The following is a 25,577-nucleotide window of genomic DNA, read 5'->3' on the forward strand; positions in this document are numbered from 1 at the left end:
CCTCTGCTTAGCCGAACTTGATTCATGGTTTTCCTCCAACTGTCTTAAACTCAACAGCAACAAATCAGAACATCTCCTGGTTGGCTCCAAATCATCGCTATCCAGGACTAACACTTTTTCTGTTACTATCAATCACTTGTCAGTTTCTACCTCTCCATCTGTGAAAAATTTGGGTGCCATTCTTGACAGTACATTATCGTTTAATTCTCACATCAATAATATCACTAGCTCAGCATATTTCCAACTCCGTAACATCAATCACCTCCACCCCTTCCTCACTCCACATGCCACTGTTATTCTGGTCCGTAGTCTCGTTACCTCTCGGATTGACTACTGTAATTCACTCTTATTTGGCCTGCCACAAAAATCCATCAAGAAGCTTCAACATGTCCAGAACTCTGCTGCCCGTATTATTACTAGGACTCCCTCTACTCACCACATCACCCCTATCCTGAAGCAGCGTCCCAGTTCAACTCCGCATTAATTTTAAAATAGTCCTTTACACATTTAAGGCTATTCATTCTCTCTCCCCATGAGTGTACATGGGTGTCTTGGTCTAAAGGTGTTTTACTAGACAAAACAAAAAAAGTCTGGAATTGTACATTGTCCTAAGTGGAGATTCTTTTCATGGCCATTGTATGATACATTAACTGAAATTAATACAGTGCGCGAGATTGTAAAATTACAACAGTCAAAAATTTTAACTAATTTTTTAGTAAAAGGTTGTCATGAATATTACAGTACGTACTGTGCATCATGTGCAGGATGCATGCTACTGGTGACCATAAAATGTTTTTTTTTTTATGTGAAATATGTGCCATGGCTCCAAAAGGTTGGGAAACACTGTATTAAGGTTTACATGGCAGGCCCAAGAATATAAAGGGGAAACAATTTACTATGCACTATAAAACACTAGTGATAATTTAATCATCGAAACCAAGCCATGTTGATAATGCATCTGTCTGTGAGTGACAGCTAAAAAGCTACTTTGAGTAAAGTTTTGTCCAATCCTTTGAAGAGTATTATTAAGTTTTTTTTATCCAAAACAATGATTGTATCGTCAGGACCCTTTAAATAAGGGCTGCAATGGTTGTGATGGGAGAGTTGAAGTGTATTTTAAAGGAGTGAGAGAATAGCTGTTTTGGTCCATGTGACTATCTTTAATGTCTTTTATTGTGTATGATTCACATTTGTGTTCACTTGTCTTAATATTATTTTGTTGTAATTTCTCCTTTTTTTCCTTTCAAATCCTTAACATTTAGGCATAAGCAAATGATTCACATTGTTTGTTTGTTAACCCTGCCGTCACTGGTTGGATGTAAGTGAAAAAAAGACCTATGTGAGCTGAGTAATAGTTTGTTTTATAAATACAGAAAAGGTTTACACTTGACAGGGACAGTCCAGAATACTGAATGTTTTATTGTCTTGGCTATAGATTTATAGATGCATAGATATAGAATTAACATGTTTGACTTCTAGTAAAAGATCATTCTTAGTATCCTTGAATGAATTTTAAACTTAAAAAAGTGCATCTACATTACTACTATAGTGGACAAAGAATGCTGTCCAGGCAGATGAAGGAGAGTATAGAATGAGACGGAAACAGAAAATCTGTTGTGATCTGTGATTCCACACAGCCACTTTTTCCTTTGGCTGGTCACTTTAGGTTTTTTCATCAGTTGGTATGTAACACCGTTTTGCATTTTGTCAGTCAGGTCTTTCATGGAATATCTTTATATGTCTATATATTTCATGGAATGCACATGGTCTCTGCATCATGCATATTTTTCTGCTCTTGTTTTTTCTTGACTGCTCTCGTCAACCCTATTTGTACTTAGAGTAACTGTCAAAGTGTGGGGGGCAACAGCACTTCTGGGTGTGAATGTATTTTATGTAGAGAGTAATGGAGAGCTGAAGCTGCTTTGGTGTTCTGCTTTCAGTGTAAAGACTTTGAAAACAATGGACTTTCACAAAACTAGAAAAACAGCAAACCCAGGAAAATACTTTTGATAGCACTAGGAGACTGTAGGCCAATCATAACACTTTAAACAGGATCAGTTATTTGTTGAGAATTAACACTGATTATAACTAGGGATGGGTATTGATAAGATTTTCACAATTCCGATTCCATTTTCAATTCTGTCTAACGATTCGATTCTTTATCGATTCTTTAAAAAAAAAAAAAGAGAACACTAAGGTCGAATAGCTTAGAACTTTGTTTTATATCTTCTCTTTGAACAAGATAGAAATTTAGGAGTAACATGGCCTTACAAACCCAACAGTGAGATCTTAAGACAGACCTTCCCAAAGTGTGGGGCCCGCCCCCTAGGGGGGGGGCGCAGAGCCATGGCAGGGGGGGCGCGGGATGAAAAGGGGGGAAAAAAAACAAAACCCTTGGACACTGCTAGCACTGGCGCCTACAGAAACGCAAAGCAGGAGATGAAGCATCGCTGAATATGTTTCCAAACCAACTTCATTCTAAGCCAAAGACTAGAAAATATGGTGAAGCATATCTTCCCTTTGGCTTCACCTGCACAAGTGCCGAGGTAGGTCTCCCCTGCAGAATTGGTTTTCCTTTCGTGGGAAGCACCGCTGGGCTATTTAAATCACGGACAAACAGTATCCCACATTTGTGATTTTTAGTTCACAAACACTTCTTGTAATGACTAACTACTCCTGACATTTTGGAGATATACATACTATACTATACTTTATACAGTAAAGTTACAGTGGGATACAAATAACATCAGGCTGATCCTGCCACGATTTGTTCCCCCGGTTCAAATCACAGGCAAACAGTATCCCACAGTTGTTTATGTTTTTAAACCTATTTTGTTGCACAGAGAGGCATTTTTTGAAAAATGTATTGATAGCGATGTTGAATATTATTACACAGGAAAAAAAACAACTACACGTAAAATAATCACATCGTGACGCCTCTGCCTTTGTAAATGGAGGGACCTTAACTGCTTGCGTATGTAAGCTTGTAAAACCTGAAGATAGTCAGATTAACAGTATTTTGTCTCTATCTGCCATTCTGCAATTCATCTCATGTAAACAATAACGTGGCGCACAGCGTGACATGAAAAAAGGCACATACCTTTGATGTTGCGTGACGACACCTCGTCCACACCAAAACGCAAAAAAGGAGTTTTTAAAAAATCTGTTTTCGGTGATTCCAAACGCCGTTTACGTGTGGACGAAACAGCTGCGTTTTCAAAAATACCCGTGTAGGTGCGGACCTAGCGTAAATTAGTTAGTAGTTTATTTTCTTACTACCTGTAATTCATTGCAGATTACTTGTATTTGCGTAATTGTTTACAAAATATTTGAGGTGTGAAATAAACCACAATGGAGCAAAATATGGGTGTGTGTGGTTGGAGGATGTGGGGGGCGCAAACATTTTTCTTGTAAAACAAAGGGGGGCCCAGCAAAAAAAGTTTGGGAACCACTGTCTTAACAAATAGCTCAGGGCTAATAACCCCCAGTCCTCACCAGTCAGGTAAAACCTGAAACTTAAGAAAGTCCATTTGCAGCACTAAGGTATGCAATGACCTGGATGACTGAGAAATCTGAAACAACATTAAAGCAGATTTAAGAAGAGGACGCTTTTAAGTTTAACCAATGATCCAAACCCAACCAATCAAACCACCGAACATCACATTGTCAAGTTAAGACTTTGTGATTCATAAACTTAAATTAAGAAACAAAAATGCTGCCGACTAGGTTACAATTTTACATTTGTTTTATTCTATAGATAAATTACAATGTCTGACACATCTCTTGTTTAGATAACCTTTTAATTGGGTCAACCCCTTAAGGCAACACTACCAGAGATACCTGCTCAACAACACTCATACAGTACTATTGTGTTAGGTGTTGGACTGAACCATTTTCAGGTATATGATAGAGGTAACTTTAAAAAAATGAAATGTTTTACATTATTTAGTATCACATATTTTTATAAAAGCAAAATAATATGTTATTTAATGTTATATAATTGTATTGAACTTTTATTGCACCAAAGCTTGAGACATCATGTTTGTTTGAGCTGTAAGTGGGGGCAGAGCCATCCCATGCCACTTCCTATCCAGGCTCTCCTTTAAAAGGAGAGAAAGTCTTGTGCTGTGAACAGAAGCACTTAGAGAACGCTTTACTCTACAAGTAACCTGCAAATTCTATAACAGAATAATGGCGCTGGCGGTGGAAGATGGACAGGAGGCCCCACGTGAGTGCCCCGTGTGCTTTGAGACTGTTTTGGGAGCTGAGAGTACCTTGGCCTGCAGGCAAGTCTTGTGCCTGACCTGCCCGGGTAAAATGCTGGTGCTTTCCCAGAATCAAGGATACATCATTTGTCCTTTCTGTCGTCATCTCACCATTGTTAACAATCAGAAGGAAGCTGGCAAGATTCTGGCTACAGATGAACAGGAGGCCCTGGGTATCCTCTCTCCCTGGTATCTTCAGACAGCACCGCGGACCTCCGTGTTCGGTCTGTGGCATAGAGATAACTGGGTGGGGCAGTACTTGAGGGGAAATTCCCAGCAAGTCAGTGAACAGACCATTACCACTACAAACAGCAGTGATTTTCAGATTTTCACCAGAAACAACCATGGCAGACCCACGATGGATGGTGATACTGCTGTTAAAATAGCTGAAGTTGAACCTCAGGAGTATGTACAGTGTCGTTTCACCACAACAGACTTCATCTACTTGCTGGTGGCTTCTGGGGAACCATTTATGAGGAGCTCCATTCTCAGGATGGACACAGATGAGCAGGCTCACACTGTCATAATGGTTAGGCTTTGTTAAAAAATATTAATTCCAGATGTCTTGTGCTCTGCAGTTTTTCTGTTCTGAACCAGCTTTAAAGTCAATATGATTAATGTTGCATATGGAAGTTTGTGTGGACAGTTGTGTTGGATGTACAATGATGCACAGAAAAGTTTAATCTGCTGAAGCCCAGAGCAGTCTGTTTTTACTCTGCATCATGTTTACCCTTGGTTGTTCGCGTCAAACAGACATTTTTATTGTTGTCTCACTCATTTGTAACAGTAAAGCTGAATAAAATAACCAGAGAGCCTGTTAACAATATATTCCAGTGTGTGATTAGCTGTATGGTTTCTACAGTTGTTTCCATCAACAGATGTACCATTAAGAAAACTGAGAATAATGTATTAATGAATTTATTTTAATTGTTAAATTTACATTTTTATATTTTATGATTTTTCACTTTTTTGTTAAAGACTTGAAAGCAACTGTTCAATATTTTTGTAAAGGAAGACTTGATTGTTTGCATTTCATTGTTTTATGAATCACTGTGGTCAACAAAATATATATGTCAAATACAAAGTTACATTATAACTAAGCAATGCTGCACTTTGTACTTGTTTAAAGCTTATACACCTATCATTTTGTTAATGATTCTAGATGAATGCATTAGCAGTAATGTGCATCTCAAAATGCTCAATGTTTTGGAGGAAGGTTCAGAGGAGGTTGGAGATTGTTACCATTGTTACATTCCCCTGAGGGGTCTAGGCGGTGAGGGGGAAGTAACAAAAAGTGTCCGGGTCAGAAAAAGGAGACAAGAAAGCATGAGGGTTAAATTAAAGAGTTTTATTAAAGTAGCTCAACTAAAAGAGACGGACAAGCCGCTATCACCATTTAAGGAAAACAAACAAAACTCAGGCGTTGGTCAATAAAGTCAAACGTAAGCCAAAAAGAAAGCGAGCAGCTCACTAGCTGCAAACAGCGCTCTCTCTCTCTCTCTCTCTCTCTCTCTCTCACACACACACACACACACACACACACACACACACACACACACACACACACACACACACACACACACACACACACACACACACACACACACACACACACACACACACACACACACACACACCCACCCCACTCTGGCCCAGAGCTCACCTTTCCCTGGGCTTAAATCTCCTTAATTACTGATGAGAGTCAGCTGCACAAAAGGGAAAGGTGGCACCTCAGGCAGAAGAGGTAGTGGGACACGCCCACACAGGCACCTTCAGGAGGAGGCCCTGCTAGGGCCGTAACACCATCATGGGCTCATCCGGTCAGGATGAGAATGAACAGTCAGCAATCACTTGCAGGTTTTTTCGTTTTATTGAATAATGAGCAAAAGGAAAGATACACATGGACTGCTATCTCTCAGCTGCCGCCCCATGTGGGAGTGGGCTGTAGGTAAGTGCAGAACTTATATAACGGGTGACAGGTGTGACATTATTATACTGCCATATGTTACATTATACCTCTAATCAAAGAATTATTAATTCATGACACTGCTGTAGGCCACATTATACCTGATTAAAGATTGTGTAATCATTATATAGTTTTAAGTTGCATTATACTCCTGAGTCAGAAGACGGTGAAAATCATTAGATTCATTACATTGATTTGTATTACATTATACTGCTGATTTACTGTGAATGAGTTACACTGTTTTATGACGTTTCATACTGCTGATCTATGCTGATTTATAAAGAGAACACTGTTTGCAGAGAATTGTGGCCTTGCTTTTCTGATTGTAGAAAGAGCAGAGGATACTGCACGAGAGCTTCTCCCCTACCTTTGTCAGAAGCAGGAAAACAGGGAGCCATGGTCGTAACTCAGGCTCACTGAGAGATAGAACGAATGTGAATGTTTAGGTTTTTATGACTAGGTGGGGGCCACCAGAGTTTGAGTAACGGTCCGACATTTTGAGATCCGCTGTGACCCTCTTTGTGCGCATCTCCCATCAGGATGACTGTATTGCTCATTGTGTTTGTATGGAATAATAAGAGTGTATTGATTGTTGATTGAGCATTTAAACGCCGAGTGTTGTTCTTCCTTCAGCCCGAAGATCAAAGAATTGGGGTATTTAACACAGGTGAGTGCAATTAAGGGCAATCACCACACCCAATCAAAGGTGAGGAAAAGAAACAAGGTGCATCTGGTGAAGTGAGTGTGCTGAAAGGTGAGCCTTTACAACACTCAAAGTGGAATACCAGTTTCAGGGCTAATGGCCACCTCTGCCTCACCAGCTGATTAAAACCTCCAGTACTAAAATATAAAATGACCTGCATAACTGGCTGAAATAACATTACAACAGCTTTAAGAAGAGGCCATTTTCTGGGCTCTGCACAAAAATAAACAAATGAATAACTCAATGTTTTAATCTATTGAGTGATAAACAGCAATATCTGACAGATCACTTGAGAGTGAGGGACTGAGAGGGCGAGAGACATGACTGGCAAATAAACATGAAGCCAAGACTGACTTAACAGGGAGACAATGAGGGAAGGACATAGGACACAACTGGGATGTAATATCACCTCTCAGGTGCAGCCACTTCTCTGACTCTCCACCAAATCTGCTGCTGAAAGTAAAGGGAAGCAGGAAGCATAGTGGGTGGATCATAATAGTCTTTTGGCCCTGGTAAATTTTACATAACATTTTTGTTTGTTTGAGCTGTAAGTTAAATAATGTCACATCATACCAGATGAATGTATTTTGTATTACATGTAGGGGTTTTCTTTCTGGGGTGATACAAAATATGAGTTTCATTGAAGAGTCCTAAAAAGGCATGAAGGATTCTAGAAAGGAGAAGTGTGCGATGTATTGTGTAATAGCAGTTAAGAAGGGGGCTATGAAGAATTTAAAAATGTGCATGGAAAGCAGTTTCTCAGAGACTGTACTGTTAGAAATGACATACATTTTACATTACTTTGCTTGTCTCTCCACTACATTTCATGACTATTGTGGCTACAAGGTGTCCCCTAAGTTAAAAATGCAGCTATATCATTAATTTGATTTAAATATGTTTTTTGGTGCAGTGGGGATTCTGGAGTCTTTTTAAATTATAATAGTACCTTCATGTAACTACAGAAAGATTGTCTCAAATGCAATGAAAATTAAGAACAAAGACTTTTAATTGTAGTTAACAGAATTAATTAAAGTTACCAGAGAAAATACATCTTTGCATGTGTGCTGGCCTGCTGTGTGTTGTATTGTTTAGTAAAAAAAAAAAAAAAAAAAAGATTGGGTGCAGTGTTTCACGTTTCCTTGGCAATAGCAGGCAAAGATCGTATCACAATAGTGGTCATAAGCTAAGACTGTTTGCACTCACAAACAGTCAAACTTGAGGTATCATGTGACTTTCTTCTGCACATAATGGATCATCTGAGCATTACCTACTCTAATCAAAGATATTGTCTGATTACCTGACTTTAGAGGCAACTGACAGTCAATTATGCGCTCACGTGGTTTACTGCAGCCCAGGACCTGCGTTTGATGTGCCATGTTTAACTCCTTGGTTTCGTTTTCCAGTTAAGTGAAATGTATGAAAATTTCTAATGTATGCTGACACATCTTATTTTAACCAAAAAAAAAAAAAACAATCAAATTTTTTTTTTAGCTCCAAGACTTCCTGACTGGTCATGGGATGTTCGCAAAATAGGATATTTTAAACCCTGCTGGTCACAAGGTATCCATTTCCTGACTAGTACAACTGTAACTCCAGTCACAGCTCTGGACAGCTTGTAATGTTTGTAATGATTTTTAAAGCCAGGCACAAACTGACGGTAGTACCCCGCCAGGCCTAAGAACCATCTCACTTTCTTTTTGGTCTCGGGACATGAGCAGAATGCAATTCTCCACCTGTGGATGCACCTGCCCGCCTCCCAAGTGGTCCCCAAATACTCCACCTTCCCCTGTCCAACAGCACACTCCTTTGGGTTGGCCGTGAGCCTTCTCTGCCTCAGAGACTCCAGGTGTGACTGGGGTGGTGCAATTGTCAGTTTATAATTTTTTGTTTCTTTATTAATATTCAGCTCTGTCTATTTGTGTATGTTACGGTACACAGAGACAGGGAACAGTTTGCATTCTAACATGTTCTAATGTTTTTTAGTGTTTCCTGAACAAGTTTGCTCTTAAAGTCTGCATTTTGTGAGAGTGAATCTTAAGGTGCTTTAGCTCACCTCTACTGAGAATCATTAGCGTGATGGTTGGCACTTTCAATCAATCAATCAATAAATAAGTCCATTTATTATTGATTTCAAAATCTTATTTGGTTGTGTTTATGTACCCATTTTATTGATATCAACTTCAATAGCAGGAAATTAACTGGGCATATTATTCTTTTGTTTATCTCTTTTTTGTTGCACACTTTGTTTTATGTATCCAAATTGCAAAAAAAACAACATTGCGTTTCCAGCTCAAGTTAATATACACAGTAGTTGAGTTCTTCTATAGTAGTTTGGCTAACCAGCATGACGGGACGAGGAGACTGAAGCAGTGAGTCTCTTTAGCTACGTATTTACTAGTAACTAAACTGCTGCTTGTAGTCACTGTCACATTTCTTCCCAGTCTGCAAACATTCAAGACAGAGAGTGACATGTGCATTAACCAGAGAGGAGGCCGGTGTACAGGTGCTGTAAAAAGCTGGTGCAGGATAATAAAATACACGCACACAGACTGGGAACAGAGTAAATGAACACAACACCTCACTTCTAAGACCCACACAGACACTGTGTGTGTAATATTAATGGAAGTGGAAGTGGTGCGGTCACACTCTCATTGAATCGACGGAAGTTTGAGGATTACAATATTTACCTTCTTATTATGTTAAGGGTCAATTTGACCCATTCTACTTTGTGCGTTGACCAAAGTACTGGTCATCCTTTCATTTTCTTCATGAAAATTTATGACTTTTCCTTATCTGGGATCATGAACAGGTGTGTAAAATATGGACACTTTGATGTGTCCTGGAATGTCTTTGCAATGTTTGTATATAAAATTATGTTGCAGGTCATTTTGACCCGCATACTTATATGTAAGTAAAAACATGTTCAGATCCAAAATAAACATTTCTCGTTGATGTACTTTGTTTTGATTGCCTCTGAATATACATTCAGACCCAGGTGTGTATGCAAGAAACTTTCTCTCCCCTGCTCTTGTCATGTTTTCATGTCATTTCAACACACCAAAAATGAGCTCCAGAAGGTTGATGGCTGAAAAAGCTTTATCACTGCTTTATAACTGGGATAGTGATAAAGAAAAAAAATGTTTCAGAGACAGAAGATCTTTCAGAGGCTGAGGACACTGTTGTTGATGATCCAGACTGCCAATTTTCCAAAGGACAGAAGGATTCTGAGGCGGAGTATGCTGCCATCTCTACATCAAATGAAAACCAAGGAATGCAGCAACCATCATCCACAGAGGAGACATGGACATCTAAACATGATGGTAATATAAAATGGTCATTATCACCACACCAAGTCAAGGCAGGCTGTCATCTTCTAACGTCATCAAAACGACTCCTGGTCCTACAAGATTTGCCGCCATACGAGTTGATGATATTCAATCAACATATCAGCTCTTCATATCCCCTCCAATAGAGAGGATTATACTGGACATGACTAACTTGGAGGGGAGGCGTGCATTTCAAGAGAAATGGAAGCCACTGGATCAGACTGACTTGCAGCAGTAGTAGGTGCATGGTCTAAGGAGCTTGGAAAGAAAAGCATTTGGACTTATTTAAGTTGCTTGAAGACGTTTCACCTCTCATCCGAGAAGCTTCTTCAGTTCTAGTACTGAGGAAGCTTCTTTTCAACATACAAGGGTTGTTTACGCTGCTGATGTTAAGGAAATTCAGCCAGCCAGGCCTGAGGTTTTCATTCGCCAACTTGCTGTTTGGCCCGCGTCTTTTAGCGCACGCGAGAAACAAACGTCAAAACATTATGCACACATATTAACGCGCCTCCAAATAGTCACAGCTTTATTGCAGCATCTAGATTTGTGTTTTCGTTTCTTTTTTTTTCTTGATGAAAAAAAAAACGGATAGTAAACAAACAGATTGTACGCTTAAAACATGATCCCTCTATGTCGGTCACTGTGTGTCTCTTTTTAGCTTTTTTTTTTTTTTTTTAAATATATAACAACTATTTATTTAATCTTTAAACAACAAACAAACCGTTTAACAACTTCTACACACGGATGCTGAAGGCATAAATTGCACTATTTTATACAAAAAGCGTTTATTGACAATCATAACATTGAGAGCAAAGAAATGTAATATAATGGAGTCTTCTAAATGTCATTCGTTTTGGAATGGTCGTTTTCCCGTGTTTGTGCTATAGTGAAGTGCACGTGACCGCAAGATGTGCACGATCTGATATCCTCGTGTTGGTGTTGTTCCCACATCATCATAATTAAGGTTGCTCCAGATTCAACATTGCAAGTGACCAATCGCATTGTGGGACAACTGGGAGTTCTTGATGTTGATGTAGTGCACCACCTGTCAAATTGCTGCTCAGTATTCTGATGCTTTGCAAAAACTGCTTTTAGATGGCTACATAATCCTTAAAATCCCAAGTGCTTTATTTTGGGAAATAAATGTCTGCGATCTCCCAAAATAAAATCTTATATGCTGTTTTGCAACAACGGCAAGCTGCACAAGATGTTTTCTGTTATGTGTGGCTGTGTGCAGACAGGAATAGGACCCAAGGTGCAGACTCCGGAGACAGTCGTGAACTCAAAACAGCTTTAATATAGAACTCAAAATATAACATAACTGGAAAAACTCAAAATCAACTTAAACCGGAGGACTGACAGAACACACAGCTAAGTAAACGGTAGATCGCGACACAGACACAAAGAAACACAGGGCTTAAATACACAGGGGGAGCAATCAGGGAATGGGTAACAGGAGGGAAACACAGCTGGGGCAAATCAGAACTGACGAGACAAGAAAGCGTAACCTGAACACACTGAAATGAGACAGAGACCTTCAAAGTAAAACAGGAAACACAAAACACAGACTGAACAAAAGACACAGACTCACATGCAGGCACTACAGAGGGAACAGAGACGTGGGACCAGGGCAGACACAGACGCTGACTGGACACGGGGATATAGCAACTAAGGATACACAGAGACGCGAACTAGACAAGGGGAGACAGCTGACAGGGGAGACAGAGACATGAACCAAAAGACAGAACTCTAACAAAGAAACCAAAGACTAAAATTTATAATTAATAATATAATAAACTCAAAAACCCTGGGTCAACGACCCAGGCATCCTAACAGTTTATATTTTCAGTCACCATTCTACTTTGAGTAAATTTAAAGTTGCAGTTATTAAACGTTGGGAAGCAGAAGAAACAATATAAGAATACTACTATTAGGCGCTGGGAAAGAAGACAACAGCAGCTCTATCATACCACTCTAACTTGTGCAGTCAAACTGAATAGCTGCAATAACGGAGACAGGAAGGAGATTGGCTTGAGGTCCAGTTCTAAACCGTCTACGGTGGTATGACAATTTAGGACAAAATATCGAAACATAACGTTGTTCAGCCAGTCCATAAAACCTGAACCTAACATTATGAAAGGAAACAAGGAAGGCAAGAATGAGCTTAATGTTGTTATTATTATTATTATTATTATTATTATTATTATTATTATTATTATAAAGAAGAAGAAGAAGAAGAAATTTTTTATTTTATTAACTCAGCGGCATCTTACTATTTCTGGAAATAGCCAGTGCTGAAATATTTATAGAGTCAGGTGTATATTACAAATCGTTCAATATAGTTACTCTAGCCTCTAAAAATAAACAAATAAATTCAAGTTGCTGCGGAGATTCTTGTTGTGCATACGTCTTTCGCACGTCCGTCTTGTGTTCACACCAGCTTCACGGTTTGTTTATAAATGCCACTGATATTCTCACAAGGGAGGTGTGGCTAACGTAGTATTTAAACTCATCCCTTTGTCATTTTGGATCTCACTTTCAGTGGGTAATCAGAGTTCAAAATGTTCGCGCTTTGGGCGCTACGATTTGGTAAGTTATTTGACATCATTTGCCGAAATCGGTTTTGATGCGTTATATGGTTTTTGTGCGCGCGCGTGTGTGTTTTAATTGAATAATAATGCTTTGTGCTAATTTTTCAGCTTGGGTGATTTTTGCTTGTGGTAAGTAGGGTTAAGGTTTATTTATTTACACAACACTGCATGATACATATTTGATATTATTTTTTATTATATTTTTTCGTGATTTCTTTATTGTTCAAAAAAGAACTTTTAGAAACGTCTGTTATTCCTTAGGTGCGAAAACGTGTTACGTATGTCGATTCGGCAATTTACAGTAGTGCTGGTGAAAAATCACAGCTGGTAGCGTGACTCGTGGGCGGTAGACGGATTCTCATTTCCCAGATCACCAAGGACTTTTGTTTTACCATTATAGGCTCCATTGTCTCACTAATCCATGTGTAACTCTCATCATGTAGAAAAATTGTTGACAAATGAACTTATTTTAGCCTTAACTAAGAAGCGACTCACGTGACTGTGCTTGTTGACAGACCCTGCAGGAGGAACCAGCGCAGCCTCCAGAAACAACTGTTATCGGTGAGTCCTCCTCACTCACTGTCTGTACTATTTGTGTTTTGTAGTTCAATCACTTGACCCATCTTTACAGGTTAAGCTCTGCATTAGAAGCCATGTTTCACACAAGAACAGACGGGGAGACGTAATGGTTATGTAGACTGTAGCAGTGCGGTGTTTTAAAGATGACACTATTATGATTTACATATCAGAATGTACCGAAAATTGAGAGGAAAAAACTGGGAGGGCACAATCCATTTTGTTTCATGGGACCAGAACTGATCCTGTGTCTGTCACAAAAGTGCAAACATTGCAGAAGCTATTAGCGCATGAAATAAACAACCTCACAAAAACTTTAAATGTAAGCACAGAACGTCGGAAGCATCTTCTAGAGTCTCACTTTGAAATATTATATATTCTAGAGCAAAAGCTGTATGTACTGTTATTTATGTTATCTTTTATTTTTAGAAAAGACTGTAATGGAACATGGTATGACATCCAAGAGGCTACTTGCTGTGAAAACAAACTTTACCCTGGTGCAAGTCTCTCTTGTTGTGGAAATGAGCCTTACAATCCGGAAACAGCCACTTGTTGTAAAGTACAGCATGAGCACGACATCAAAGGTGATGCATTTGTAAACTAAAATTGTAGTGGTGACATTAACTGTGCAAGAAACTGAAGGTGATGGAATGAGATTAAAATGAAACACTTAACATAAATCTAAATAGGTAAAGCAGCAGTTTCAGTGTTTACCTGCTTGCTTGTGTCTTCATTGCCTGTAGCAAACTGATGAGAACAAGGTGTTTATTTAACTTTGCAGTGCACTAAAATCACACTGCTTTCCACTAAAATGTCCTATTAATACTGCATTTACTTTACTAAATAAACTGGAAACTGACTTTAAACACATCCAACTTTGATTTAAATAAAAAATAATGCTTTAACAGAAATTACAGACAGGCAATAACATTTTACACATTACTGTTTACATGAACATATATCACATGTTCAGCAGTTACACTGTGGTTCTGGTATCCATGTCTTGTTTTTACAGCCAGTGTTGACCAGGGTCTAAATGAAAAGGTATCCAAGTGCTGTGACCTGAAGGCGTACAACCCAGTCAATGAAATGTGTTGTCAGTCAACCATCACAGCAAAACCTGGACCAATGGCTGAATGTTGTGGTAAAGGTGAGCAATGCTGGACAGACTAGTGAAAACATCACACCAAACATACAGCATACAATTAAAACATAACATTACATCTAAACCATCACAAGATCTCAGGTGTCTGTGAATTTTTAACAATCTGATTTGCTTGAGTGTTTAACACCGAGGCTTAGCTAGTCAGGCTCTATTCCTCTTCAATGCTTTTGAAGAAGCTCCTTATTTCAGTAAGGTGTAACAATTTTTTTATTTTAGATTCCGCAAAGCAGCTTATTTTGTTTTTTTCTTTATTTTTGTGAATTCTTGAGTTTGTGTTTTCATTGTTTTTCTAGTGTTTAAATTTTGGATTCTCTTTTAATTTAATGTTTGTTCTAAACATTTTGAGTTGTGTCTGAGTTGTAGCCACTGTTTAGCATTTATGTAGTTTTAAATTTCTCTCTACATTTCATTTTTCTAATACTGAGTTTGATTTCTTGTATTGTGTATCTTTGACGTACTTTGATGTACTTTCTTTAAGTACAACACATCATCCAATAGTATGATGTGTTGTACTTAGGTAGTTAGTTGCCTTTTCTCATATGTCAAAGGCAAATGTAAAAAAAAGAATTATTTGACGTGCTTGAATCTTTCAGTTGGGTTGTGCCAAAGTAAATAGTGTTATATACAGTAAACAGTCCTTTACAGCTACTGGTACAATCCAATCCAAGAACCACTTAACTAAAGAGAAACAAAGGAAACAACAAAACTGAGATTTTTGATTCCAGATGACATGTCTTTGTGAGAAACAAAGATGTTTGACAAGTGGTGATGCTGAGTACAAGCATCATTGTTTTCAGTAGAACTATTAGCAAAATAAAGACTTAGTTATGGTTGAGTATGATTTAAAAAAAAACCCAAAAAACATGTTTTTTCCCCACAGAGGTTTTTGATAAGGATAAGCAGTTGTGTTGTGGTCCAACTGATAACAAGATAATTTTGGTGAGGAATTGTAGCCACCACCGGTGCTGTGGCCACAACCAGTATGACACCAAGACTCAGTGCTGCTGTACAAATAAGGAAAACATTCTGGAAATACAACCTAAAGATTCAGACTGCTGTATGAAGGACTCTCCAGCAGGTAAGCTCACGTAACTGCACGTCACACTGGGCTTGGCAACAATAACCAAAATGTTCTGCAGCACTATATACGTATGAACAGTATTAACAAAGAAAAAAAAATATAAAATGTACAAATATACAAACCGGTGTAAAAAAAGAGAGAGTGTGTTGTAGTGACGGGAATTGCGGCTCTTTTTAGAGAGTTGTGGCTCTTTCGGTTCTTCAGGTTGTTTTGTTGCTTTAATTCATTTATTATCAACAACAATATAAAATTATGCACAAAATGAATTACTGATGTAAAAAAAAATGTTTGTTTTATTTATATATGTTTATTATATGAATATGCTTTTGTTTATTCACTACATATAAAAAGTAAAAAATAAATTATAAAATACAAAAAACAACTATTTACATTTCAACTCTTAACACTGCAAACCACAACACAATAAAATATAGATTGAAATATGCACAGCAAAACAAAAAAGTGAAGTGCCTCAACTTTGAGAAGCTGATCCATTTTTTTCTGTCAGTAATTTTCTGTCCTGTTTTGGAGAAGATCCTCTCAGAGGGGACTGTTGCCACAATGCACAGTCTCCGTGTCCAGATTTTGCATGTTTTCTTGGTGTAACTCATTTTCTTTACTATACCTTTCAAATTTGACGATGTTGACTCTTGTTGTTGCCCACACCTCTCTTTTCTCTCTCCATCCTGCTTCTCCAAGATCTTATCAATATTGCGTTCAATAAAGACAGTCTGAGTACTCACGGCTTGCCCATCTTCAATCGTGTCGGCCAGCCTTGTGGGGTTTTGAACAACTGTAACCACTTTCTTTGTTCTATGATAAACCAGGTCCAAGCCAGCTCCAATCAGCCAGAACTCTGTTATCATTGTTCCAAACACTAGACAAGGACATAGAAGCCAAACAGGAAAGATAAGGGAGGGAGAGGGAAATAGGATGCATCCGCCTCCGCCAAGAGCAGTAATAGATGATTATCAATATGACAACAGCTAACAACAATGTTGCTTATGCTAAACAGTAACAAATTTTGTATTTTCTATTTTCCTTTGATCATCTCTTATCTTCACGAAGTCCAAAACTAATCATACAGTAGTTAAAGGAAGGTTGTGTAAATTACTGTAGCTGATGCCTGTATGTTGACTTTGTCTTTGTCTCTGCAGTTCTTCCATGTGGAAATATAACCTTCAACAAACATACGCAACTATGCTGTCAGTTAAATGTTGTTCACAAATCTCCACAGAAGTACAAATGTTGTGATAAAAGTAAGTCGAGCTAATTATAGAATAAGCATTCCACTTAAACATAAGAACAGTATTTTAAAGCTATACTGCATGATAAAAAGGTAAACCCAGTGGTAGCATAACATGAACTTAGCTACGATTACGGTACACTGCATGTGTTTCAGTTTTTAAGATCTGGATCTTTTCCACAGGGGCATATGATGTGGAAAAGGAGCTGTGTTGTGGCCCAAGTAATAACAAAATAATTCTAATGAGGAATTCCAGTAATCACCAGTGCTGTGGTCACAACCATTATGACACTGACACTCAGTGTTGCTTTTTGAATAAGGAGGGTGTTCTTGAGATTCAACCGAAGGATCCATCTGGCTGTAAATCAGCTTTATGTGAAAGTCAGAACTTGCCAAAGACAAATTCATACAGATATTAGAAATCTATTTTTAAAAAGTGTTTACTTTTAGTAGTTTAAAAGTTTTATACGTAACTTTATATTTAATTTAATTGCAATTCAAAATCTTGTAAAAAAAACAATGTCAAGATTACACTTTGTTCCATCTGGCACCATTTTATAAACCAAATCCTATTATTTGTTTTATTTATTTGTTTATTTTCAGTCAAAAACCTTTATCCTTTATGTCCACAGGTGTGAGAGAAAAGGTAAGAAATACACTCCAATAAATGTAGGGTTCTTATTCTCTTTGTATTCATTCATACAGTGATCAGTAAAGAAACATTTTGGTCCTTTATTTGCCAATATGGGTGCATTAAAACATCCTTTTTATTTCTTTTTTTTGTCAGACAGTTGAGCGCCAGTCTAAGTGGTAAGTTGACTAAAGGTTTTACTCTTAATATAACTTTATTCAAACGTCACAACATTCAGATTTCGTGGAAGTCAAAGTCCAAAGTGGTCCCAGTGGTAGGAACATTAGGAACTGTAATCCAAATACTGGAAGACTGGCTCCAGCAGATTCCAGGGACAACATCTGCAGTGTCATGGTTGTGCTGTGTGAAAAGCAGAGGCAGGACACAATGCAGGACTCAGAGACAAAGGAATTAACTGAAGGAGGCAGCTTAACTCACTGTAACAAAATGCTTAAAAGTACAAGCATACAAAACTCAAAAACCAAGAGCTGGGGACTAAAACTAGGAAACTAGGAACTCAAAACTAGGGATAAAAAAGGGAACACGCAGGGAAATGCAGCAAACTGGGACGACGCGGCAATGAGCAGAGGGAGACTGAGGACTTAAATGCACAGGATAACAAGGGGATGGGCAACAGGTGGAAAAAATCAGACATAACAAGACAAGGGAATTAAAACTGAACACAATGCACTTGAGACATGGACTATCAAAATAAAACAGGAAACACAACACAGAGACCGAGAGCAAGGGACAGCAAGAGAGCAAGGACAGTGAGAGAGCAAGGGAGACATGACAGGCTGGGGAGAACACAGACGAGACCAAGACAACGAGAACATGAACTAAATAACTAACTAAAACTAAATAAACAAGTAACTAAGAACTATCAATACAAATGATTAAACCAGGAAGCACAAGGAAACTAAAAATACCAAATAAAGACAAAAAAAACATAGATCATCACAATAATAACAAGGTGATGTGGACTGTTTGTGTTTATTTTTGTCTTTGTACATCCACAGCACTGAACCAAAAACACATCTCTGTGGGTCGTTATGTTACAATCCAAAGGAACGTCGCTGCTGTGAGAGAAATCAAGAATCTCACTGGTTCTGTGCCTCAGGTAACACCGTCTGCATGTTTGTTTGTTTTGATATGTGGTTGCCTTATCTGTTAGTTACCATCTCATGGGACTTACCATCACTCTGTGGTGCCAACACGGCTTCCAGCAAAGCAGTTAGCTCAGTTTTTTATCTTGTGTGAAAGAGAAAAACATCTTTCAAAGAAACACTTTCAAACTAAATATCTGAAATCTGAAATAACACTATGGCAGAATAGCACATTAAGAAACTGAGATATTGTACTTATTTTTGATGGATTTTTGCTAATTTGGAAGTCAAAAATCTCAAATGCAATTCCTTCTGGGAAAGGAACATTTGTACCTCTGTACTTCTTTTTTTGTATTTTTGATTTTGAAGTGCACTTTGTATTTTCTGAATGTTCTCAAGTCAATTCAGTTCTCTTCTACAGAGTCATGCTGTTATAAGCAATCATTTTACATCGTCTAACTTGCAGAACTGGCAGAAGTTCCTCCAAATCCTCTATTTATGTCAAAGCATTAATAGGAATTTCATGGTACAAGTTACTCAAGTCCTGCGCACTACTGAGAAGTGAATGGCTTGATGTTTTTTTGTTGGCATGTAGTGAAATGGGTGCATTTAAGCTGTCATCTTAAGAAAAAGACTGCTATAAGCCTGCCAAGAAAGTGTCCTTCCTACCAAAATTTACCAGAGAAACATTTTTTAGGAATTACCTTTACACAAAAAGAGCAGAAACAAGTTGTGTTAAATTCTAATCTTAGGTGTGTGAATACGTTTTTTGTTTACTATACTTTCTTGGGAATAAAGAACCAAAAGGACAAAAGCTGTTTTTGTCTGACTTTAGTCCCCCGGGTTGCTGAAATACATAAAACAGTGAACAATGTTTCTTCATACAAACTGAAAGATTTAGTACTTCGCAAAATTATGTCTTATATTTAATGACAGTGAAGAATGTCACGTCATACTTGCAGACAGTGAAGTACTATCTGTCTTCCATCAGGAAAGATGGAATGATGCGTATAAGAAAAGCAATGCAATGACGTCTGAAAAAGGTTGTAAACAAGCCTGCATGTATTGAACTGTTTTTATTTTCACTCTATGGATACAGACATCTAAATGTTTAGTAGCAACCTGTTTTAATGTAACATGTCTGTAGTGCCAATGTTGTCATTATGTGCAGCATTAGTGTAGGGCTGAACTGTGTCATAAAAAATCTCCTGGCATTTTGGCCCACATGACAACCGTAACTTATCACATATCTTCTTCCATCATCCTATAAATCATTAAGCTTTGTAATAAAAAATAAATAAATAAAATAAAAATGGTAGAGCAGTGTTTCCCAATCTTTTGGAACCACGGCACATATTTCACATTAGTAAAATCACACAGCACACCACCATTGATCATTTTTCCCGGCGCACCATGCATAGCAGAATTGGCTCGGTTTGTCCCCAGTATACCTTTTTTGCTTTCTTCAGACCACTACTCATGCTAGGGCATTCATCTGGGTCAGAATTTTCTCCAGGATCCAGGTCAGATTGACTACTTATTCTTTTCAATATTTATTGCTTTTACACACTGAGTTGTCTCACTCAGCATAACTATTATGTAATTTCTCCTTGGTCTTCTTCTGTTTTACTGGCAGTTGGCAACCTATTTAATTAGAGGAGGTAGTTGTACTGTCCTCTAGTGGTAGATAATGTAATTGTTCTGCCCATTACTCACACCGTTCGCTTACAGTACTAATCAGGTGGAACCACATAATCTTCCACGGTACACCTGATCATTTCTCACAGCACACCTATGAGCAGCAGGTGGGTAGGAAACACTAGTTTAGCTTGTGTTTGAGCATTTTGTCCTTGGGATTAACCAGAGTGTCTGGCTGGGTTCGAAGTGCACTGAGATGTCATGCTGGTAGGGCAAACTCCTTACGACACCAACTGACTGTAACCTACAATCCAGTTTTGAGATTCCTTCCCAGGGGCCTTGACGCCCACTCACATCTTCACTCAGTCAGTTAACCTCAATAGGTCACATGATGGTTTTACCTGAAACCTCTGCTAATAATGACTCACATCCTTTTTCACAACTTGGCCCATTTGATGAGGTATGGGATCAATAGTGGGTCAATGACTCTCTTAAGGGACAAATCCCATTACGGTTTAAATATTTGGGACTCTCAGTCTCCACCATTTGTTTTGGACTGAAGAAGCTTGTCAGATACGAGGTGAAGCAAAGAAGTCTGGTCATTTTGTTTTTCCAGGCTCCTTAGATTACCATGACCTGGATGATTGAGACCTACACTGACATTCTTTGATAAGTCCTTTAAAAAACTATAATGAGATTTGAGAATAATTAGAGAATAATCATTGGAGGCACTAAAAAGATTACTGTTTCTCTTTCACTCTGATTTTCGCACATTTGGCTTCACATGCTTCAGTTTTTTTGTGGTTGGTAATTCCTCCACATCTGTCTAATGTTTTGCCTTTCGGAGTTTTTCCCAAACGTTAAGGGTTTTAAAAGTGAATATGGGTAAGCCCACACTAGGGTCTTTCCCTTCTTCTGAGGAGATTACATCACCTCTTGCTTACGTTTCGCAAGATATAAAACATCCAACTCTTGCTGGAAAAACAAAGCATGATTTGGCATTTTAGCATTTTTAACATGTGGATAAGCAACACATGGCAGAGGAGAGGGAAGGAAGATCAGGTAGTTGATTGCTTCACAGACATGACTGAGCTGAAATCTCAATTTTATCATCAGTACAGGGCAAAGGATGGGAAAATAAGCAGGCTCTTATTTGTGAATATCAAAGAGGGTATTGTATTAGAAAATGCAGCTACAAGTAAACATGCTGAATGTGAACAAGTATAATTTCTTCTCTCTCAGACCCTCTGAGTCATCTTTTGTGGACATCATTCATCTCAACATGTTTACTCTGATAAGTTTTTCACTGCACTCTCTCATCTTTCCACCCTTCTGACCCTCACACCTCTCTATTTAGGTCAAAGGAAGACAACACCCACTGTGTACAACCCCCATACACAAGTCTGTTGTGATGGATGTGTATCAGGAAAGAAGCCTTGGATAGATCAAGTAATGTTTTCATTGTTCTTTTTTTTTCCCAACCCTGATCAACTAGATGAATTTTTCATTTCAGTGAAAGTCAACAATGTCTGTGACAAAATCAACCCACTCTTTCCTTATGAAGCCAGAAGACCAAAGCACTGTTCCTTAAAAAAAAGAGAGAAAAATGTATTAAGGCCATACTAGTGAGATTTTGACTAAGTAAATGTTAGCACAGTATTAAATTCAGTTAAAATAACTTTAAAATGTATAGAGCTAACAACAGGATCCCAGTCATTCCAGAAATGCAAGTTCTTTGTATGCAGCTTCTATGAGAAAGCATGGAGCTCCACCCCGCTCCTTTTATAAAGTAACTGGGTGTTTTTAATGTGGTGCGTAAAAGTCATCGAAAGGCATACTTACCACTGCTGCAAAAGGATACCAAGTCTGGTAAGACTAAAACAAGACACATTATGAAATTAGATGTACTTAATGTAAAATTGTAACCCTTTTTCTTTGCTTTTAATATTACTGATTTTCATTTTTCATCTTTTTATTTTCCAAAACTAATACATTTATGTGTTCACCTATGTGCAATATAATTTTTAAATGACAGAGATAGGTTGTGTCACAACGCTGCAATGTTACTGTATTATCTCTGATTCTTCCAGTGCTGTGGAGAGACACCGTATGGCTCGGCACAACGTGGAGTTCTCTGTTGTAATAACACCTTGTACGAGGACAGAGACGATGGAGAGGAATGTTCGGAGATGGGTATTCCTTACAACCCGGCTAAAGGGACCATGTGTTGTTCTCAGTTTCATGGCAGCCCAGGACAACACTGCTGTGGGACAGAAATTTACCAGCCTCATGCTGAGATCTGCTGCAATGGACACAGGTGATTGTGTGTGTGTGTGTGTGTGTGTGTTTCACATGGATTATTAAAGAATTTCTTCTTTCTGAGTCTCTGACAGTATTTGGCACAATTTGAGATCAAATTTATTGTGGAAAACTGTCTGTTTGCTTGCCACCAGTCCAGTGATTTATTTATTTAGAAGAACTAAAATATTTAGGAATTTAATTTATTGTACCATTCAATATTTTGTATTGATAAATGGGTTGGAAACCGTTGTAATGTTATCAGAGTTATCACCCAAATCAGCAGCTATTTGTATCTGGGTTTTAGTTTTTCATTTTGTGTTCAGTTTTGTATCAGTTGAACTGGTTGAGTCTTGGCTGCTCTCATAAGTCCGTTTCTACTTGTAGTAGCTGTGAAAGTGTGGTTGACAATGGCTCTGGGTATAAATACATTCTGTGTAGATCCTGATGGAGTGCTGAAGCTGCAGCTCCGATGTTTTTCTTTCACTCTGTAAACCCTGTGCAGAAGAAATGAAGATAATACCTTTCAGGCTGAAATCTATCAATATAGATAATGGCTCATATAACTCAGGCTCCAATAAGCTTACATTTTTCATCTCACTCTCCATATTTGATATTAATTGATACCTCTGTTTTCCAACCAGACATCCCAGACTGAGAAACATCCACTGCTGTGGGGTCAAAGCCTACAACAATAAAGACCCACAGATGAAGTGCTGTGCAGGAACACTGTACAATCTGACATCATTAGACAAGCATGGAGGGGATGCGCAGTGCTGTGGATCCATTCTGCAAAAGCCACAGGTAGAGTCAGTGATATTGATGGTGTCAATAAAGTATTTTGTATTTCCTACCATTGCTTCACCCCCTTTAAACAGGCTTCTGCCTGTTGTAGGCACGAAACATGATTTAAAGTTACTTTTGGCTACAGTGGTTAGCATAACTGATGCTAACTTTTAATGCTAGATTTTTTTGTGAAGGAACATGAAGCGTATTTTTTGAAGAAAATTAATTGATATAGGTCTGGGGAAAAACTTAAGAAAGCAGCAGCTCCCTCCCACTACGCCATTGAAAGTACTGTTTAGTAATGAATGTTATACAACTGGAAATCTTCTAAATAGCAAAGTTGAATATCGGGGTTGCACCCATAAAAAGCTTGCCAAATTTTCTCTGCTAATGTTACAATGTTTTTGTAACAAAGAGCTGATAAAATGTTACAATGTTTTTGTAACAAAGAGCTGATAACTGAGGATGTAGCAAGATTATTGGCTTAACATGTAATGTGGCCTGACTGAATTAACACAATGCCTCAGTGACAGTGACTGCAAACAATTATGTTTTTATTAACAATAACACGTAATATCTTTTCAAAACCAGAAGATTTGCTGCTCAGGTGAGGACAAAGAGGTGCTTTACACTGTCAAGACAGGATTTGGATGCTGTGGTCACCTCTATTACAACACCACCCTGTGGTCGTGCTGTGCTGGGAGGCTTACATTAATCAATGAATCAGAACAGGATCAGAGAAAGATGATTAATGGTCAGTCGCATACATTTAGATGTCCTCTCACAAAGTAGAACTTCATTTTGTGCCATTTTAACATGATGGCACAGCCCAGATTCTGCATTTTACCAATAATATGTCTATAATCTTTTTTTTTTCAGAATACTGACATCTCTCTGTGAATAATCTGAACAAAACTGCTCTTTGCAATAAAGGTATGAAATATATACACATATTGGAAGAAATGCCATTGAAAAAATAATGTGTATTTGTAATGCAATGTTCTGCATCTCTGTTTAGTGCGCATTGGGATTGTGGAAAGTGTGTCTCTGCGTAGCATTGTTTTCAAGAGCATGCTAAAAGTCCATGGGAAGAAGGCCAAAGTCAAAGCTTTGTCTTTGCCGTACACCCTGAAAATAGTTGATCACTGCAGCTCCCCTACTGCAGCTCCCCTAAACTGATTCCTGGGAATTGACACAGTCATCTTAAGCACTGCTCAGGGTCTTAGGGTCCTTTTTCAGGTTCTTGACATGAATTGAATCCTGTTTGCAGCAATGGATAGATGCTTCTCACAATGAAATCAATGTATTGCACTAATCTCAATTGCTCAATGTTGTACATTTTTTGTGTTTCTGCAAGGTGAGCCCACTTAATTGTTGCATTGTTGCATACATGAAAAAGCTAAAACTGTTTTTTTTAAGTCAAACCCACACTATTGAATGTATACATGTATTGTAAATCACATGGTTTATTTTACTAGCTAAAGCTAGAGAACAATAAGCACTTACTTCTGAATGCCATAGATGTTATAAGAATTGCTATTTCTTCTTAATTGCCCAATTGTGTTCACCTTTGTGTAAGCTGTAGTTACTTTTTAACGTGAATGTGATTTACGTAATGTGATTAAATATAGAGTACTGTAACTAGCAGATGCAGAGTGGGTACTATGGATGAGCCCCAGGGGTCCAGGCTCACCCAATAAAGTTATAGTGCCTCCTGAGCTGAATTGTATGCTATACTGTAACTAAGTTACACTAATTCATACAATTTGGTGATTAAAAAACCGCCAAACAAACCTTGGACCTATCCAGGTCAAACTTTGGAAAGAGCCTTTGTCTTTGAAACTAAAAAAAAAAAAAGATTCGTCAGGTTGTGAAGCTAGTTTTAAATCATGACTCTATTCAAAGGTTTCAAAACAAATGGAAATCTGTTCAGGATATTTACTTAGGTTTATTGAGCCACTTCTGCACTTCTGTCCCTTTTCCTCTGCAATATAAGACAGATGCATTTTTTTTAATATTTCTCTGTGAATGTTTGATGCTATGCATGTATTTTTATTTAATTTTTCTATAGAATAGTAAAGTGACTTGTGCTGAATGACTCCTGTCAAAGTTGGTTGTTCTTCCAGTTCATATGGTCTGCAATTGACCCAGGGTAAAGGTTTGCATTTTTTGTACTGTATATTGCTTTATTAGAAGTTG

At 38.1% G+C, this 25,577-nt stretch overlaps 1 pseudogene across 1 annotated transcript; it reads left to right on the plus strand.

The window, feature by feature from the left end:
* Nucleotides 1-4,191: 4,191 nt before the first annotated feature.
* On the plus strand, nucleotides 4,192-25,577 carry LOC146373739 (uncharacterized; annotated as a pseudogene). Its single transcript, XR_014802163.1, has 18 exons — nucleotides 4,192-4,794; nucleotides 6,865-6,898; nucleotides 12,960-12,980; nucleotides 13,367-13,412; nucleotides 13,857-14,011; nucleotides 14,443-14,577; nucleotides 15,473-15,670; nucleotides 16,831-16,932; nucleotides 17,103-17,279; nucleotides 17,552-17,565; nucleotides 17,707-17,729; nucleotides 18,570-18,670; nucleotides 21,652-21,743; nucleotides 22,385-22,611; nucleotides 23,237-23,396; nucleotides 23,970-24,132; nucleotides 24,258-24,311; nucleotides 24,397-25,577. The product of XR_014802163.1 is annotated as an uncharacterized LOC146373739 (transcript).

The sequence above is a fragment of the Perissodus microlepis genome, chromosome 14 (assembly GCF_051167445.1).
Source record: "Perissodus microlepis isolate ML-2025 ecotype Zambia chromosome 14, ASM5116744v1, whole genome shotgun sequence".
Classification (NCBI taxonomy): domain Eukaryota; kingdom Metazoa; phylum Chordata; class Actinopteri; order Cichliformes; family Cichlidae; genus Perissodus; species Perissodus microlepis.